The 12,500-nt window shown below is 44.8% G+C and overlaps 50 non-coding genes across 50 annotated transcripts in view; 23 read left to right on the top strand and 27 right to left on the bottom strand.

The window, feature by feature from the left end:
• The window catches only part of TRNAL-CAA (transfer RNA leucine (anticodon CAA)), a 124-nt gene extending 89 nt beyond the window's left edge, over nucleotides 1-35 (bottom strand). Inside the window, exon 1 of the tRNA in view lies at nucleotides 1-35. This exon is cut by the window's left edge and continues 3 nt beyond it. This is a non-coding gene — a tRNA (tRNA-Leu).
• Nucleotides 36-61: 26 nt separating this feature from the next.
• TRNAR-UCU (transfer RNA arginine (anticodon UCU)) lies at nucleotides 62-134 on the bottom strand. Its single transcript has one exon. It is a non-coding gene; the product is annotated as a tRNA-Arg (tRNA).
• A 252-nt stretch (nucleotides 135-386) lies between these two features.
• TRNAL-CAG (transfer RNA leucine (anticodon CAG)) lies at nucleotides 387-470 on the bottom strand. Its single transcript has one exon. It is a non-coding gene; the product is annotated as a tRNA-Leu (tRNA).
• An 89-nt stretch (nucleotides 471-559) lies between these two features.
• Nucleotides 560-633, top strand: TRNAI-AAU (transfer RNA isoleucine (anticodon AAU)). Its single transcript has one exon. It is a non-coding gene; the product is annotated as a tRNA-Ile (tRNA).
• Nucleotides 634-690: 57 nt separating this feature from the next.
• TRNAK-UUU (transfer RNA lysine (anticodon UUU)) lies at nucleotides 691-763 on the bottom strand. The gene has a single exon. It is a non-coding gene; the product is annotated as a tRNA-Lys (tRNA).
• Nucleotides 764-1,108: 345 nt separating this feature from the next.
• Nucleotides 1,109-1,201, bottom strand: TRNAY-GUA (transfer RNA tyrosine (anticodon GUA)). Its single transcript has 2 exons — nucleotides 1,165-1,201; nucleotides 1,109-1,144 (listed from the first exon to the last, which is right to left on the bottom strand). It is a non-coding gene; the product is annotated as a tRNA-Tyr (tRNA).
• A 112-nt stretch (nucleotides 1,202-1,313) lies between these two features.
• TRNAA-AGC (transfer RNA alanine (anticodon AGC)) lies at nucleotides 1,314-1,386 on the top strand. The gene has a single exon. It is a non-coding gene; the product is annotated as a tRNA-Ala (tRNA).
• A 161-nt stretch (nucleotides 1,387-1,547) lies between these two features.
• On the bottom strand, nucleotides 1,548-1,629 carry TRNAL-AAG (transfer RNA leucine (anticodon AAG)). Its single transcript has one exon. It is a non-coding gene; the product is annotated as a tRNA-Leu (tRNA).
• Nucleotides 1,630-1,760: 131 nt separating this feature from the next.
• TRNAM-CAU (transfer RNA methionine (anticodon CAU)) lies at nucleotides 1,761-1,833 on the bottom strand. The gene has a single exon. It is a non-coding gene; the product is annotated as a tRNA-Met (tRNA).
• A 76-nt stretch (nucleotides 1,834-1,909) lies between these two features.
• TRNAG-UCC (transfer RNA glycine (anticodon UCC)) lies at nucleotides 1,910-1,981 on the bottom strand. The gene has a single exon. It is a non-coding gene; the product is annotated as a tRNA-Gly (tRNA).
• Nucleotides 1,982-2,067: 86 nt separating this feature from the next.
• Nucleotides 2,068-2,139, bottom strand: TRNAH-GUG (transfer RNA histidin (anticodon GUG)). The gene has a single exon. It is a non-coding gene; the product is annotated as a tRNA-His (tRNA).
• Nucleotides 2,140-2,243: 104 nt separating this feature from the next.
• On the top strand, nucleotides 2,244-2,316 carry TRNAV-AAC (transfer RNA valine (anticodon AAC)). Its single transcript has one exon. It is a non-coding gene; the product is annotated as a tRNA-Val (tRNA).
• A 3-nt stretch (nucleotides 2,317-2,319) lies between these two features.
• Nucleotides 2,320-2,391, top strand: TRNAE-UUC (transfer RNA glutamic acid (anticodon UUC)). The gene has a single exon. It is a non-coding gene; the product is annotated as a tRNA-Glu (tRNA).
• Nucleotides 2,392-2,488: 97 nt separating this feature from the next.
• On the top strand, nucleotides 2,489-2,570 carry TRNAS-GCU (transfer RNA serine (anticodon GCU)). Its single transcript has one exon. It is a non-coding gene; the product is annotated as a tRNA-Ser (tRNA).
• A 100-nt stretch (nucleotides 2,571-2,670) lies between these two features.
• Nucleotides 2,671-2,742, bottom strand: TRNAE-CUC (transfer RNA glutamic acid (anticodon CUC)). Its single transcript has one exon. It is a non-coding gene; the product is annotated as a tRNA-Glu (tRNA).
• A 128-nt stretch (nucleotides 2,743-2,870) lies between these two features.
• TRNAN-GUU (transfer RNA asparagine (anticodon GUU)) lies at nucleotides 2,871-2,944 on the top strand. Its single transcript has one exon. It is a non-coding gene; the product is annotated as a tRNA-Asn (tRNA).
• A 151-nt stretch (nucleotides 2,945-3,095) lies between these two features.
• Nucleotides 3,096-3,168, bottom strand: TRNAR-ACG (transfer RNA arginine (anticodon ACG)). Its single transcript has one exon. It is a non-coding gene; the product is annotated as a tRNA-Arg (tRNA).
• Nucleotides 3,169-3,252: 84 nt separating this feature from the next.
• TRNAV-CAC (transfer RNA valine (anticodon CAC)) lies at nucleotides 3,253-3,325 on the top strand. The gene has a single exon. It is a non-coding gene; the product is annotated as a tRNA-Val (tRNA).
• Nucleotides 3,326-3,434: 109 nt separating this feature from the next.
• TRNAP-AGG (transfer RNA proline (anticodon AGG)) lies at nucleotides 3,435-3,506 on the top strand. Its single transcript has one exon. It is a non-coding gene; the product is annotated as a tRNA-Pro (tRNA).
• A 137-nt stretch (nucleotides 3,507-3,643) lies between these two features.
• On the top strand, nucleotides 3,644-3,715 carry TRNAQ-CUG (transfer RNA glutamine (anticodon CUG)). Its single transcript has one exon. It is a non-coding gene; the product is annotated as a tRNA-Gln (tRNA).
• A 106-nt stretch (nucleotides 3,716-3,821) lies between these two features.
• On the top strand, nucleotides 3,822-3,894 carry TRNAF-GAA (transfer RNA phenylalanine (anticodon GAA)). The gene has a single exon. It is a non-coding gene; the product is annotated as a tRNA-Phe (tRNA).
• A 111-nt stretch (nucleotides 3,895-4,005) lies between these two features.
• TRNAT-AGU (transfer RNA threonine (anticodon AGU)) lies at nucleotides 4,006-4,079 on the bottom strand. The gene has a single exon. It is a non-coding gene; the product is annotated as a tRNA-Thr (tRNA).
• Nucleotides 4,080-4,155: 76 nt separating this feature from the next.
• On the bottom strand, nucleotides 4,156-4,228 carry TRNAK-CUU (transfer RNA lysine (anticodon CUU)). Its single transcript has one exon. It is a non-coding gene; the product is annotated as a tRNA-Lys (tRNA).
• Nucleotides 4,229-4,320: 92 nt separating this feature from the next.
• On the top strand, nucleotides 4,321-4,402 carry TRNAS-AGA (transfer RNA serine (anticodon AGA)). Its single transcript has one exon. It is a non-coding gene; the product is annotated as a tRNA-Ser (tRNA).
• Nucleotides 4,403-5,969: 1,567 nt separating this feature from the next.
• Nucleotides 5,970-6,041, top strand: TRNAP-UGG (transfer RNA proline (anticodon UGG)). The gene has a single exon. It is a non-coding gene; the product is annotated as a tRNA-Pro (tRNA).
• A 69-nt stretch (nucleotides 6,042-6,110) lies between these two features.
• TRNAC-GCA (transfer RNA cysteine (anticodon GCA)) lies at nucleotides 6,111-6,182 on the bottom strand. Its single transcript has one exon. It is a non-coding gene; the product is annotated as a tRNA-Cys (tRNA).
• A 263-nt stretch (nucleotides 6,183-6,445) lies between these two features.
• TRNAR-UCU (transfer RNA arginine (anticodon UCU)) lies at nucleotides 6,446-6,518 on the bottom strand. Its single transcript has one exon. It is a non-coding gene; the product is annotated as a tRNA-Arg (tRNA).
• Nucleotides 6,519-6,770: 252 nt separating this feature from the next.
• Nucleotides 6,771-6,854, bottom strand: TRNAL-CAG (transfer RNA leucine (anticodon CAG)). Its single transcript has one exon. It is a non-coding gene; the product is annotated as a tRNA-Leu (tRNA).
• An 89-nt stretch (nucleotides 6,855-6,943) lies between these two features.
• Nucleotides 6,944-7,017, top strand: TRNAI-AAU (transfer RNA isoleucine (anticodon AAU)). Its single transcript has one exon. It is a non-coding gene; the product is annotated as a tRNA-Ile (tRNA).
• A 57-nt stretch (nucleotides 7,018-7,074) lies between these two features.
• Nucleotides 7,075-7,147, bottom strand: TRNAK-UUU (transfer RNA lysine (anticodon UUU)). The gene has a single exon. It is a non-coding gene; the product is annotated as a tRNA-Lys (tRNA).
• A 103-nt stretch (nucleotides 7,148-7,250) lies between these two features.
• On the bottom strand, nucleotides 7,251-7,322 carry TRNAD-GUC (transfer RNA aspartic acid (anticodon GUC)). The gene has a single exon. It is a non-coding gene; the product is annotated as a tRNA-Asp (tRNA).
• A 170-nt stretch (nucleotides 7,323-7,492) lies between these two features.
• Nucleotides 7,493-7,585, bottom strand: TRNAY-GUA (transfer RNA tyrosine (anticodon GUA)). Its single transcript has 2 exons — nucleotides 7,549-7,585; nucleotides 7,493-7,528 (listed from the first exon to the last, which is right to left on the bottom strand). It is a non-coding gene; the product is annotated as a tRNA-Tyr (tRNA).
• Nucleotides 7,586-7,931: 346 nt separating this feature from the next.
• On the bottom strand, nucleotides 7,932-8,013 carry TRNAL-AAG (transfer RNA leucine (anticodon AAG)). The gene has a single exon. It is a non-coding gene; the product is annotated as a tRNA-Leu (tRNA).
• Nucleotides 8,014-8,121: 108 nt separating this feature from the next.
• LOC145320438 (5S ribosomal RNA) lies at nucleotides 8,122-8,240 on the top strand. Its single transcript, XR_013880222.1, has one exon. It is a non-coding gene; the product is annotated as a 5S ribosomal RNA (ribosomal RNA).
• Nucleotides 8,241-8,302: 62 nt separating this feature from the next.
• Nucleotides 8,303-8,375, bottom strand: TRNAM-CAU (transfer RNA methionine (anticodon CAU)). The gene has a single exon. It is a non-coding gene; the product is annotated as a tRNA-Met (tRNA).
• Nucleotides 8,376-8,451: 76 nt separating this feature from the next.
• TRNAG-UCC (transfer RNA glycine (anticodon UCC)) lies at nucleotides 8,452-8,523 on the bottom strand. The gene has a single exon. It is a non-coding gene; the product is annotated as a tRNA-Gly (tRNA).
• An 86-nt stretch (nucleotides 8,524-8,609) lies between these two features.
• TRNAH-GUG (transfer RNA histidin (anticodon GUG)) lies at nucleotides 8,610-8,681 on the bottom strand. Its single transcript has one exon. It is a non-coding gene; the product is annotated as a tRNA-His (tRNA).
• Nucleotides 8,682-8,785: 104 nt separating this feature from the next.
• On the top strand, nucleotides 8,786-8,858 carry TRNAV-AAC (transfer RNA valine (anticodon AAC)). The gene has a single exon. It is a non-coding gene; the product is annotated as a tRNA-Val (tRNA).
• Nucleotides 8,859-8,861: 3 nt separating this feature from the next.
• On the top strand, nucleotides 8,862-8,933 carry TRNAE-UUC (transfer RNA glutamic acid (anticodon UUC)). Its single transcript has one exon. It is a non-coding gene; the product is annotated as a tRNA-Glu (tRNA).
• A 97-nt stretch (nucleotides 8,934-9,030) lies between these two features.
• Nucleotides 9,031-9,112, top strand: TRNAS-GCU (transfer RNA serine (anticodon GCU)). The gene has a single exon. It is a non-coding gene; the product is annotated as a tRNA-Ser (tRNA).
• A 100-nt stretch (nucleotides 9,113-9,212) lies between these two features.
• On the bottom strand, nucleotides 9,213-9,284 carry TRNAE-CUC (transfer RNA glutamic acid (anticodon CUC)). The gene has a single exon. It is a non-coding gene; the product is annotated as a tRNA-Glu (tRNA).
• Nucleotides 9,285-9,412: 128 nt separating this feature from the next.
• TRNAN-GUU (transfer RNA asparagine (anticodon GUU)) lies at nucleotides 9,413-9,486 on the top strand. The gene has a single exon. It is a non-coding gene; the product is annotated as a tRNA-Asn (tRNA).
• A 151-nt stretch (nucleotides 9,487-9,637) lies between these two features.
• TRNAR-ACG (transfer RNA arginine (anticodon ACG)) lies at nucleotides 9,638-9,710 on the bottom strand. Its single transcript has one exon. It is a non-coding gene; the product is annotated as a tRNA-Arg (tRNA).
• Nucleotides 9,711-9,794: 84 nt separating this feature from the next.
• On the top strand, nucleotides 9,795-9,867 carry TRNAV-CAC (transfer RNA valine (anticodon CAC)). Its single transcript has one exon. It is a non-coding gene; the product is annotated as a tRNA-Val (tRNA).
• A 109-nt stretch (nucleotides 9,868-9,976) lies between these two features.
• On the top strand, nucleotides 9,977-10,048 carry TRNAP-AGG (transfer RNA proline (anticodon AGG)). Its single transcript has one exon. It is a non-coding gene; the product is annotated as a tRNA-Pro (tRNA).
• A 137-nt stretch (nucleotides 10,049-10,185) lies between these two features.
• TRNAQ-CUG (transfer RNA glutamine (anticodon CUG)) lies at nucleotides 10,186-10,257 on the top strand. The gene has a single exon. It is a non-coding gene; the product is annotated as a tRNA-Gln (tRNA).
• Nucleotides 10,258-10,363: 106 nt separating this feature from the next.
• TRNAF-GAA (transfer RNA phenylalanine (anticodon GAA)) lies at nucleotides 10,364-10,436 on the top strand. Its single transcript has one exon. It is a non-coding gene; the product is annotated as a tRNA-Phe (tRNA).
• Nucleotides 10,437-10,547: 111 nt separating this feature from the next.
• Nucleotides 10,548-10,621, bottom strand: TRNAS-AGA (transfer RNA serine (anticodon AGA)). Its single transcript has one exon. It is a non-coding gene; the product is annotated as a tRNA-Ser (tRNA).
• A 76-nt stretch (nucleotides 10,622-10,697) lies between these two features.
• On the bottom strand, nucleotides 10,698-10,770 carry TRNAK-CUU (transfer RNA lysine (anticodon CUU)). The gene has a single exon. It is a non-coding gene; the product is annotated as a tRNA-Lys (tRNA).
• Nucleotides 10,771-10,862: 92 nt separating this feature from the next.
• On the top strand, nucleotides 10,863-10,944 carry TRNAS-AGA (transfer RNA serine (anticodon AGA)). The gene has a single exon. It is a non-coding gene; the product is annotated as a tRNA-Ser (tRNA).
• The last annotated feature ends 1,556 nt before the right edge of the window (nucleotides 10,945-12,500 follow it).

A 12,500-nucleotide genomic window follows, 5' to 3' on the forward strand; every position in this document is an offset into this window, starting at 1 on the left:
GAGTCTGGCGCCTTAGACCACTCGGCCATCCTGACATCTTACTGGCTGGCAAAACAGTTTGCAACCCATCTGGGGATCGAACCCAGGACCTTTGGATTAGAAGTCCAACGCGCTATCCTCTGCGCTAATGGGTCGTGTTGGGATGCGGGGACACATTTGTGGTCCCTGTTGACGTCTGAAATAAAGAAAAGAGAACAGAACAGAAGAAAAGAATTGGGTTTTAGCAGAGCGTAGTTTCGATCTACGGACCTCTGGGTTATGGGCCCAGCACGCTTCCACTGCGCCACTCTGCTATCCTTGTCTGGTTGAGTCAAACATTTTATGTATATTTGGTTTGCTGCCAAAATAGAGCAGCACGCACACACAATGGACAGGAAAAAGGAGTTTGTCAGCTGTGAGATTCGAACTCACGCCCACAGAAGTGGACTGCAACCTGAACGCAGCGCCTTAGACCACTCGGCCAAACTGACTGTTGACTCACGGTGTAGGCAGCCACAAGCAACAAGCTATGCAAATACACTATATGAATGCAAAGTTTTTAGTCCAACAACCGTGTGTAGGCCCGTTAGCTCAGTTGGTTAGAGCGTCGTGCTAATAACGCGAAGGTCACGGGTTCGATCCCCCTACGGGCCATACTCCTTTTAATTTGCTGACAAAGTGATTTAAGTGCACGTCTGTGCAAAAGGGTAGCGCCCGAGCAGGGGCTCGAACCCTGGACCGTTAGGTTAAAAGCCTAACGCTCTACCGACTGAGCTACCCGGGCTCAATGGTATTGGAGGTAAATTATGTAACCAAATTGCCTTCTATCATAAAGCTGGAGCGATGAAATGCATGTCTCTCAAGCTGTCCTGTCAAAAAGTTGCATTCTCCCCGACCGGGAATCGAACCCCGGCCTTCCACGTGACAGGCGGAGATCCTCACCACTAGACTATCGAGGAATGGATAGACGCCGGGGAAAATGAAAAAAATTAAGCAACATCATGTCCTGGCTTTCTAATGTCGGTTACACTCGATGCTGACACCGATGTCGTTGAGCATTGGTGTTCAAAGCTAACACCGTGTTCGTGTTCCGATGGAAAATATGAAAAAAAGGACGAAAAAGGTTAGTTCCTTCGAGCCGGATTTGAACCAGCGACCTATGGATATCTGCTCGCAGAGTAACAACTACAGTCCACCGCTCTACCAACTGAGCTATCGAAGGTAGCTGTCGGGTGAGGAATTGCTTTGTCAATTTAACCACAGTTGCTGTGCGACCTTTTGATTTCCCGAGACAGAAGATTCAAATACTTGCTTTCGGACATCAACAGCAAGAAGGGGATGTAGCTCAGATGGTAGAGCGCTCGCTTAGCATGCGAGAGGTACGGGGATCGATACCCCGCATCTCCAAGCAACATTTTGCCATAGCTCATGAAACCTGTTCATCATGTATGGAGACAAACAAATGATTGACCCCAGTCTGCCTAGGGGACGGAGATACAATCAAAACAAAAACAAACCGAATAACAGCCACTTCAGCCAACAATAATTCTAAAGTGAGGAAAAAGCTTTGGCAGCGGTGGGATTCGAACCCACGCCCTCGAAAGGACTGGTGCCTTAAACCAGCGCCTTAGACCGCTCGGCCACGCTACCCCTAAGCAACATTGGGCCAAGTTAGTACTTGGATGGGTGACCGCCTGGGAATACTTGGTGTCGTAGGCCTAAACTTTCGTTTTCCTTTCCATCACTACACGCATTAGACATATTAAGATCAAAATGAAGTCTGCCCCCGGTGAGGCTCGAACTCACGGCCTTCAGATTATGAGACTGACGCGCTGCCTACTGCGCTACGGAGGCTTGGTGATCTCTGTTGCACAATTTGGAAGCAGTATTGGCCAATTACGGCACATACCATGGCTTAAAAATTCAGCTCTGCGTCAGCCGGGAATCGAACCCGGGTCAACTGCTTGGAAGGCAGCTATGCTCACCACTATACCACTGACGCTTCTTCATGACATGGGCTCCCACAATACCATCCGCCAGTTCCAAATTCAAAGTCACGATGTGACAGGGAAAGGAAAAAATTGTCACTGCCGTGACCAGGATTCGAACCTGGGTTACTGCGGCCACAACGCAGGGTCCTAACCACTAGACGATCACGGCTAGAGACAGTGACAAAGGCACAAATGTTCTAGTGTACATACCACAAAGGCCAGCCTTTTCCGTGATTTCATAACATCCCACCTTAGTTGGCACTATACCACAGAGTTTCCGTGGTGTAGCGGTTATCACATCTGCCTAACACGCAGAAGGTCTCCGGTTCGATCCCGGACGGAATCATGATCCCACGTGGTCTAACGGCTAGGATATCTGGCTTTCACCCAGGAGGCCCGGGTTCAACTCCCGGCGTGGGAAATCTTTTTCTTCTCTAAAAACTGCTGAACCACCAGGATCTCATTCTTTCATGCAAACATCAAGGGCTTCCCAAGTTTCGGCCTGACTCCTCCTAGTTGACGAGGTGGCCGAGTGGTTAAGGCGTTGGACTGCTAATCCAATGGGCTCTGCCCGCGTGGGTTCGAATCCCATCCTCGTCGGAAGTTTTGTTCAATTATTGCCTTTTCTTCTCTTGAGAAATTCGATGCTATACCAACTCAACTACACTTGGACAAGCGCACAAGAGGGGGGAAAAAAGTTTTCCGTTACCGGGAATCGAACCCGGGCCTGCTGGGTGAGAGCCAGCTATCCTAACCACTAGACCATAACGGAAGGATGTATGATGTGTTTAGCAGTGCAAACTTAAACAAAGCATTTTCCAAACTGGCTTTCTCAATTGTACAATTATTTAACCATGTTGGCATATTTCTCAATTATTTCGATACCAACATCATCAACTTGCCTCCGTGGCGCAATCGGCTAGCGCGTTCGGCTGTTAACCGAAAGGTTGGTGGTTCGAGCCCACCCGGGGGCGCAGACACCTTTTTCTTGTTGAGCGTAGCAATCAACGTGAACAAAACATAAGTATTGGCAGCTAAACAAACATATTGTCCATGTATCTGTGTATGCAATGTCATGCCATGTGTCTCAGTCATACACATTTAGTCTGTTCAAAGATAAAAATCCGATCTCGGCAGGATTCGAACCTGCAATCTTCTGATCCGTAGTCAGACGCGTTATCCGTTGCGCCACGAGACCCTGTAGTACACCGTTGGGACAGATCCATACCACATTTGCTACAACTCAATATTTCAAACAAAGAATTTGCCTCTCTACCAGCAAGGTTCCTTAGTGTAGTGGTTATCACGTGTCCTTCACACGGACAAGGTCGCCGGTTCGATCCCGGCAGGAACCAAACAGTCTGTTTTTTCTTCTTCTTTCTTGAAGGTCCTCGTTCAAAGGTGAGTCTCCTTCCGCAGGCATGTCAAATAAATACCCACACGCACTGTTACCACTCAACAGCTGGCTCGTTGGTCTAGGGGTATGATTCTCGCTTAGGGTGCGAGAGGTCCCGGGTTCAAATCCCGGACGAGCCCACTTGCTTTTTGGATTGGTCATGTTTGGCCCTAATTTCAGGGTTTCTGCAAATATGTTCCAGTTGTTTTACCTTTTTCTTTTCAATGGGAAAACGATTGGAAAACTGTACGTGCATCTTGACATCGCTAGATGTGAAGGTTCTATGGTGTAATGGTTAGCACTCTGGACTCTGAATCCAGCGATCCGAGTTCAAATCTCGGTAGGACCTGTCTCTTTTTCTGTTTGTTCGTTTGTTTTCGTCTGTCAGGCCACTTTTTCTTTTTGAAATGCTATGCTGCTGCGTTTCCGCTTGGGTCGCCAAGAACATAGCACAGGCCGTGATAGCTCAGTTGGGAGAGCGTTAGACTGAAGATCTAAAGGTCCCCGGTTCGATCCCGGGTCGCGGCATTTTGTTGAACTGTTTGTTTCGCTTCATTTTTCCTGTATCTTGGGCAAAATGTTAGCAGTGAAATCTTTCAGAGGCCTTCTTTTGACAGTTGGGTTGGTCAAAAAAAGTTGAGGCACCACCGAGATTCGAACTCGGGATCTCCTGTTTACTAGACAGGCGCTTTAACCAACTAAGCCATGGCGCCCTTTCTGCTGGTGGGTCCATGAGTGTGCACCTCATACTCGTTGCAGCTAAGTGGGAAACACACCAAAAGGAATGGTCGCCCAACGTGGGGCTCGAACCCACGACCCTGAGATTAAGAGTCTCATGCTCTACCGACTGAGCTAGCCGGGCTGCTTGCAAACCTGTGTGAAGTGGCAAGCTAAGCTAATCCAAGTTATTCTACTGTATGAGAATGCCGCCAAATGTGCCCCCATCAATGGATTGCAGTCGTGGCCGAGTGGTTAAGGCGTCTGACTAGAAATCAGATTCCCTCTGGGAGCGTAGGTTCGAATCCTACCGACTGCGGATAACATTTTGCCCTTCTCTCCATAGGTCATGGGCTGTTTGGGGGGTTACAAAGAGCCACAAATTGTCCTTTCCCTATGTGCCAGCAACGTTGGTTCAGTGGTAGAATGCTCGCCTGCCACGCGGGCGGCCCGGGTTCGATTCCCGGACGTTGCAGCAATTCATTTTGCAAGAACCTGAACCAGAATAGCAAGAGTTCCAACAAACAACATTCAAATGAAATCCGCTTGTCACTGGCGTACTCAAAGATGGAAAATATTTAGTTTTCGAGTACCAATCCTTGCCAGAATAATGCCAGGAAATGCGCAGCAATCGCGTTAACAAGATCCAAAATAAATTGCACTGAAAAAACCTATACTTTTTTCCCATTTTCAAAGTTTGAATTCTGTTGAATTAACTATTGTCTAAGGGATTTATGCATTCTATCGCTCAAGAGGACAGCTGCTGACCTCCAGTGTTCATGGTTAAGTCAAATACACGTTAAAGGTAAAAATTTGCCCCAAACAAAGTATTTTAATGTAATGTACTAGAAAAATAATTTGTTTAACTTAAATCTAAGTTTCAAAATTATTCTATTTTTCTAACCCATTGAGAGACTTTTTTTATGTGCTTTTTGGGAAAATTTTTATGTTTAATATGCATTTGACTAAGCCATGTACACTGGAGGTCAGCAGCTCTCCTTCAAGAATAGTTATTTAACAGAATCAAACTTTAAAGATGAGAGAAAAGTACAAATAAGTATTTTTTTCTGTTGATTTAATGGTATCTGTGCATACAATAGGCAACACCCAAATTTCCCTTTTTCATAAATTTATCTTGAAATATAAAGACATCCCAAAACTGATGGATTGGACTTGTAGAAGGAACCAATTGAGTATCTTAGGTCGAAAAAGGTTTGTGTTTTGAGCATTTGTGACCAAGTAGTGGCCAAACAGTGAGGAAACATATAAAAAGACTTTAGAAGTCCGAGATATTATTTTTTTGTTTTATTGAAACCCAAGAAAAAAATATGATTTTATTAACTTAAATTCATAAAGAGATTTTTATTATTTTACAACGATTGCAATAGATGAAGCATATTTATTATTAATGCACAGATAAAACATAGATGTGAAACAACAATATGAAGGCAGCACTTCATGAGATGGACTTGATTCGAGTAATAGTTGAAAGAACAGCTCAAATTAACTCTCATGAAAAAAACTAGAAACCTTCAGTTTAATTCAACTAATGAGATTTCATGTATGCTCCGATGCGATTCATTTATTGGCTCAATCAGACATTACCTCTCTTTCTTAGTATCTTTATTTTGAAAACAAAAAATTAAATCTTGAATATCTTTATTCCTCCCCAAAATTTTAGGTTCAGTTAATCATTTTTACCAACTATGAACCAGCGGTTGGTTTTATGTGTTATTTATATGGACTGAAAGGTCTGATATGAATTAGAAAACTGTGCAACATCCAGAGAAACATCTGAATCATGTTGGTTTCAATGCCAGACTTTATTAAAGCAGTCAAAGTTACATCAAGTGTATTAAATCACTGTTGACTTAACCTAACCGGGCGGCCAAATGGTCTAGGGGTATGATTCCTGCTTTGGGTGCAGGAGGTCCCGGGTTCAAATCCCGGTTTGGCCCTTGATTTTTCTTTCTTTTTTTTTCTGGATGCAAGGTTGCAATGTGCTAAACCAAAAAAAGTTTCACCTAAGGGGACACTCGGAGTTGAACCAAGGACCTGCCGGACTGCAGCCGGATGCTCTACCACTGAGCTATATCCCCGTGTGCGGTGAAACAAGCAAACAATTGTGGTCAATCTTAGCTCTGCGTTTTGATGGCGATACTTCCTTGAGTGGGAGGGTGGCAGTTGCAGAAAATTAATGCCAAAAGTTGTTTGTCAGAAATGGGATTCAAACCCATGCCCTCATCGAGGACCAGAATTCTCCAGAGCCTACTCCGTATTGCAGAGCAAGGATTATGCCTTGAGTCTGGCGCCTTAGACCACTCGGCCATCCTGACATCTTACTGGCTGGCAAAACAGTTTGCAACCCATCTGGGGATCGAACCCAGGACCTTTGGATTAGAAGTCCAACGCGCTATCCTCTGCGCTAATGGGTCGTGTTGGGGTGCGGGGACACATTTGTGGTCCCTGTTGACGTCTGAAATAAAGAAAAGAGAACAGAACAGAAGAAAAGAATTGGGTTTTAGCAGAGCGTAGTTTCGATCTACGGACCTCTGGGTTATGGGCCCAGCACGCTTCCACTGCGCCACTCTGCTATCCTTGTCTGGTTGAGTCAAACATTTTATGTATATTTGGTTTGCTGCCAAAATAGAGCAGCACGCACACACAATGGACAGGAAAAAGGAGTTTGTCAGCTGTGAGATTCGAACTCACGCCCACAGAAGTGGACTGCGACCTGAACGCAGCGCCTTAGACCACTCGGCCAAACTGACTGTTGACTCACGGTGTAGGCAGCCACAAGCAACAAGCTATGCAAATACACTATATGAATGCAAAGTTTTTAGTCCAACAACTGTGTGTAGGCCCGTTAGCTCAGTTGGTTAGAGCGTCGTGCTAATAACGCGAAGGTCACGGGTTCGATCCCCCTACGGGCCATACTCCTTTTAATTTGCTGACAAAGTGATTTAAGTGCACGTCTGTGCAAAAGGGTAGCGCCCGAGCAGGGGCTCGAACCCTGGACCGTTAGGTTAAAAGCCTAACGCTCTACCGACTGAGCTACCCGGGCTCAATGGTATTGGAGGTAAATTATGTAACCAAATTGCCTTCTATCATAAAGCTGGAGCGATGAAATGCATGTCTCTCAAGCTGTCCTGTCAAAAAGTTGCATTCTCCCCGACCGGGAATCGAACCCGGGCCTTCCACGTGACAGGCGGAGATCCTCACCACTAGACTATCGAGGAATGGATAGACGCCGGGGAAAATGAAAAAAATTAAGCAACATCATGTCCTGGCTTTCTAATGTCGGTTACACTCGATGCTGACACCGATGTCGTTGAGCATTGGTGTTCAAAGCTAACACCGTGTTCGTGTTCCGATGGAAAATATGAAAAAAAGGACGAAAAAGGTTAGTTCCTTCGAGCCGGATTTGAACCAGCGACCTATGGATATCTGCTCGCAGAGTAACAACTACAGTCCACCGCTCTACCAACTGAGCTATCGAAGGTAGCTGTCGGGTGAGGAATTGCTTTGTCAATTTAACCACAGTTGCTGTGCGACCTTTTGATTTCCCGAGACAGAAGATTCAAATACTTGCTTTCGGACATCAACAGCAAGAAGGGGATGTAGCTCAGATGGTAGAGCGCTCGCTTAGCATGCGAGAGGTACGGGGATCGATACCCCGCATATCCAAGCAACATTTTGCCATAGCTCATGAAACCTGTTCATCATGTATGGAGACAAACAAATGATTGACCCCAGTCTGCCTAGGGGACGGAGATACAATCAAAACAAAAACAAACCGAATAACAGCCACTTCAGCCAACAATAATTCTAAAGTGAGGAAAAAGCTTTGGCAGCGGTGGGATTCGAACCCACGCCCTCGAAAGGACTGGTGCCTTAAACCAGCGCCTTAGACCGCTCGGCCACGCTACCCCTAATGCCCTGAAGCCGACTGCTTGTCTTGTAGTACCTTGTGCTTAATCCCTACGCCATCGCAGCAGAAAAGGATTGACTCATACCGTTGCATTGCCCAACATCAATGTCTACGGCCATACCATGTTGAAAGCACCAGTTCTCGTCCGATCACTGAAGTTAAGCAACATTGGGCCAAGTTAGTACTTGGATGGGTGACCGCCTGGGAATACTTGGTGTCGTAGGCCTAAACTTTCGTTTTCCTTTCCATCACTACACGCATTAGACATATTAAGATCAAAATGAAGTCTGCCCCCGGTGAGGCTCGAACTCACGGCCTTCAGATTATGAGACTGACGCGCTGCCTACTGCGCTACGGAGGCTTGGTGATCTCTGTTGCACAATTTGGAAGCAGTATTGGCCAATTACGGCACATACCATGGCTTAAAAATTCAGCTCTGCGTCAGCCGGGAATCGAACCCGGGTCAACTGCTTGGAAGGCAGCTATGCTCACCACTATACCACTGACGCTTCTTCATGACATGGGCTCCCACAATACCATCCGCCAGTTCCAAATTCAAAGTCACGATGTGACAGGGAAAGGAAAAAATTGTCACTGCCGTGACCAGGATTCGAACCTGGGTTACTGCGGCCACAACGCAGGGTCCTAACCACTAGACGATCACGGCTAGAGACAGTGACAAAGGCACAAATGTTCTAGTGTACATACCACAAAGGCCAGCCTTTTCCGTGATTTCATAACATCCCACCTTAGTTGGCACTATACCACAGAGTTTCCGTGGTGTAGCGGTTATCACATCTGCCTAACACGCAGAAGGTCTCCGATTCGATCCCGGACGGAAACATGATCCCACGTGGTCTAACGGCTAGGATATCTGGCTTTCACCCAGGAGGCCCGGGTTCAACTCCCGGCGTGGGAAATCTTTTTCTTCTCTAAAAACTGCTGAACCACCAGGATCTCATTCTTTCATGCAAACATCAAGGGCTTCCCAAGTTTCGGCCTGACTCCTCCTAGTTGACGAGGTGGCTGAGTGGTTAAGGCGTTGGACTGCTAATCCAATGGGCTCTGCCCGCGTGGGTTCGAATCCCATCCTCGTCGGAAGTTTTGTTCAATTATTGTCTTTTCTTCTCTCGAGAAATTCGATGCTATACCAACTCAACTACACTTGGACAAGCGCACAAGAGGGGGGAAAAAAGTTTTCCGTTACCGGGAATCGAACCCGGGCCTGCTGGGTGAGAGCCAGCTATCCTAACCACTAGACCATAACGGAAGGATGTATGATGTGTTTAGCAGTGCAAACTTAAACAAAGCATTTTCCAAACTGGCTTTCTCAATTGTACAATTATTTAACCATGTTGGCATATTTCTCAATTATTTCGATACCAGCATCATCAACTTGCCTCCGTGGCGCAATCGGCTAGCGCGTTCGGCTGTTAACCGAAAGGTTGGTGGTTCGAGCCCACCCGGGGGCGCAGACACCTTTTTCTTGTTGAGCGTAGCAATCAACGTGAACAAAACATAAGTATTGGCAGCTAAACAAACATATTGTCCATGTATCTGTGTATGCAATGTCATGCCATGTGTCTCAGTCATACACATTTAGTCTGTTCAAAGATAAAAATCCGATCTCGGCAGGATTCGAACCTGCAATCTTCTGATCCGTAGTCAGACACGTTATCTGTTGCGCCACGAGACCCTGTAGTACACCGTTGGGACAGATCCATACCACATTTGCTACAACTCAATATTTCAAACAAAGAATTTGCCTCTCTACCAGCAAGGTTCCTTAGTGTAGTGGTTATCACGTGTCCTTCACACGGACAAGGTCGCCGGTTTGATCCCGGCAGGAACCAAACAGTCTGTTTTTTCTTCTTCTTTCTTGAAGGTCCTCGTTCAAAGGTGAGTCTCCTTCCGCAGGCATGTCAAATAAATACCCACACGCACTGTTACCACTCAACAGCTGGCTCGTTGGTCTAGGGGTATGATTCTCGCTTAGGGTGCGAGAGGTCCCGGGTTCAAATCCCGGACGAGCCCACTTGCTTTTTGGATTGGTCATGTTTGGCCCTAATTTCAGGGTTTCTGCAAATATGTTCCAGTTGTTTTACCTTTTTCTTTTCAATGGGAAAACGATTGGAAAACTGTACGTGCATCTTGACATCGCTAGATGTGAAGGTCCTATGGTGTAATGGTTAGCACTCTGGACTCTGAATCCAGCGATCCGAGTTCAAATCTCGGTAGGACCTGTCTCTTTTTCTGTTTGTTCGTTTGTTTTCGTCTGTCAGGCCACTTTTTCTTTTTGAAATGCTATGCTGCTGCGTTTCCGCTTGGGTCGCCAAGAACATAGCACAGGCCGTGATAGCTCAGTTGGGAGAGCGTTAGACTGAAGATCTAAAGGTCCCCGGTTCGATCCCGGGTCGCGGCATTTTGTTGAACTGTTTGTTTCGCTTCATTTTTCCTGTATCTTGGGCAAAATGTTAGCAGTGAAATCTTTCAGTGGCCTTCTTTTGACAGTTGGGTTGGTCAAAAAAAGTTGAGGCACCACCGAGATTCGAACTCGGGATCTCCTGTTTTCTAGACAGGCGCTTTAACCAACTAAGCCATGGCGCCCTTTCTGCTGGTGGGTCCATGAGTGTGCACCTCATACTCGTTGCAGCTAAGTGGGAAACACACCAAAAGGAATGGTCGCCCAACGTGGGGCTCGAACCCACGACCCTGAGATTAAGAGTCTCATGCTCTACCGACTGAGCTAGCCGGGCTGCTTGCAAACCTGTGTGAAGTGGCAAGCTAAGCTAATCCAAGTTATTCTACTGTATGAGAATGCCGCCAAATGTGCCCCCATCAATGGATTGCAGTCGTGGCCGAGTGGTTAAGGCGTCTGACTAGAAATCAGATTCCCTCTGGGAGCGTAGGTTCGAATCCTACCGACTGCGGATAACATTTTGCCCTTCTCTCCATAGGTCATGGGCTGTTTGGGGGGTTACAAAGAGCCACAAATTGTCCTTTCCCTATGTGCCAGCAACGTTGGTTCAGTGGTAGAATGCTTGCCTGCCACGCGGGCGGCCCGGGTTCGATTCCCGGACGTTGCAGCAATTCATTTTGCAAGAACCTGAACCAGAATAGCAAGAGTTCCAACAAACAACATTCAAATGAAATCCGCTTGTCACTGGCGTACTCAAAGATGGAAAATATTTAGTTTTCGAGTACCAATCCTTGCCAGAATAATGCCAGGAAATGCGCAGCAATCGCGTTAACAAGATCCAAAATAAATTGCACTGAAAAAACCTATACTTTTTTCCCATTTTCAAAGTTTGAATTCTGTTGAATTAACTATTGTCTAAGGGATTTATGCATTCTATCGCTCAAGAGGACAGCTGCTGACCTCCAGTGTTCATGGTTAAGTCAAATACACGTTAAAGGTAAAAATTTGCCCCAAACAAAGTATTTTAATGTAATGTACTAGAAAAATAATTTGTTTAACTTAAATCTAAGTTTCAAAATTATTCTATTTTTCTAACCCATTGAGAGACTTTTTTTATGTGCTTTTTGGGAAAATTTTTATGTTTAATATGCATTTGACTAAGCCATGTACACTGGAGGTCAGCAGCTCTCCTTCAAGAATAGTTATTTAACAGAATCAAACTTTAAAGATGAGAGAAAAGTACAAATAAGTATTTTTTTCTGTTGATTTAATGGTATCTGTGCATACAATAGGCAACACCCAAATTTCCCTTTTTCATAAATTTATCTTGAAATATAAAGACATCCCAAAACTGATGGATTGGACTTGTAGAAGGAACCAATTGAGTATCTTAGGTCGAAAAAGGTTTGTGTTTTGAGCATTTGTGACCAAGTAGTGGCCAAACAGTGAGGAAACATATAAAAAGACTTTAGAAGTCCGAGATATTATTTTTTTGTTTTATTGAAACCCAAGAAAAAAATATGATTTTATTAACTTAAATTCATAAAGAGATTTTTATTATTTTACAACGATTGCAATAGATGAAGCATATTTATTATTAATGCACAGATAAAACATAGATGTGAAACAACAATATGAAGGCAGCACTTCATGAGATGGACTTGATTCGAGTAATAGTTGAAAGAACAGCTCAAATTAACTCTCATGAAAAAAACTAGAAACCTTCAGTTTAATTCAACTAATGAGATTTCATGTATGCTCCGATGCGATTCATTTATTGGCTCAATCAGACATTACCTCTCTTTCTTAGTATCTTTATTTTGAAAACAAAAAATTAAATCTTGAATATCTTTATTCCTCCCCAAAATTTTAGGTTCAGTTAATCATTTTTACCAACTATGAACCAGCGGTTGGTTTTATGTGTTATTTATATGGACAGAAAGGTCTGATATGAATTAGAAAACTGTGCAACATCCAGAGAAACATCTGAATCATGTTGGTTTCAATGCCAGACTTTATTAAAGCAGTCAAAGTTACATCAAGTGTATTAAATCACTGTTGACTTAA

The sequence above is a fragment of the Acartia tonsa genome, chromosome 5, assembly GCF_053477335.1.
Source record: "Acartia tonsa isolate MP-2025a chromosome 5, ASM5347733v1, whole genome shotgun sequence".
NCBI lineage: Eukaryota > Metazoa > Arthropoda > Copepoda > Calanoida > Acartiidae > Acartia > Acartia tonsa.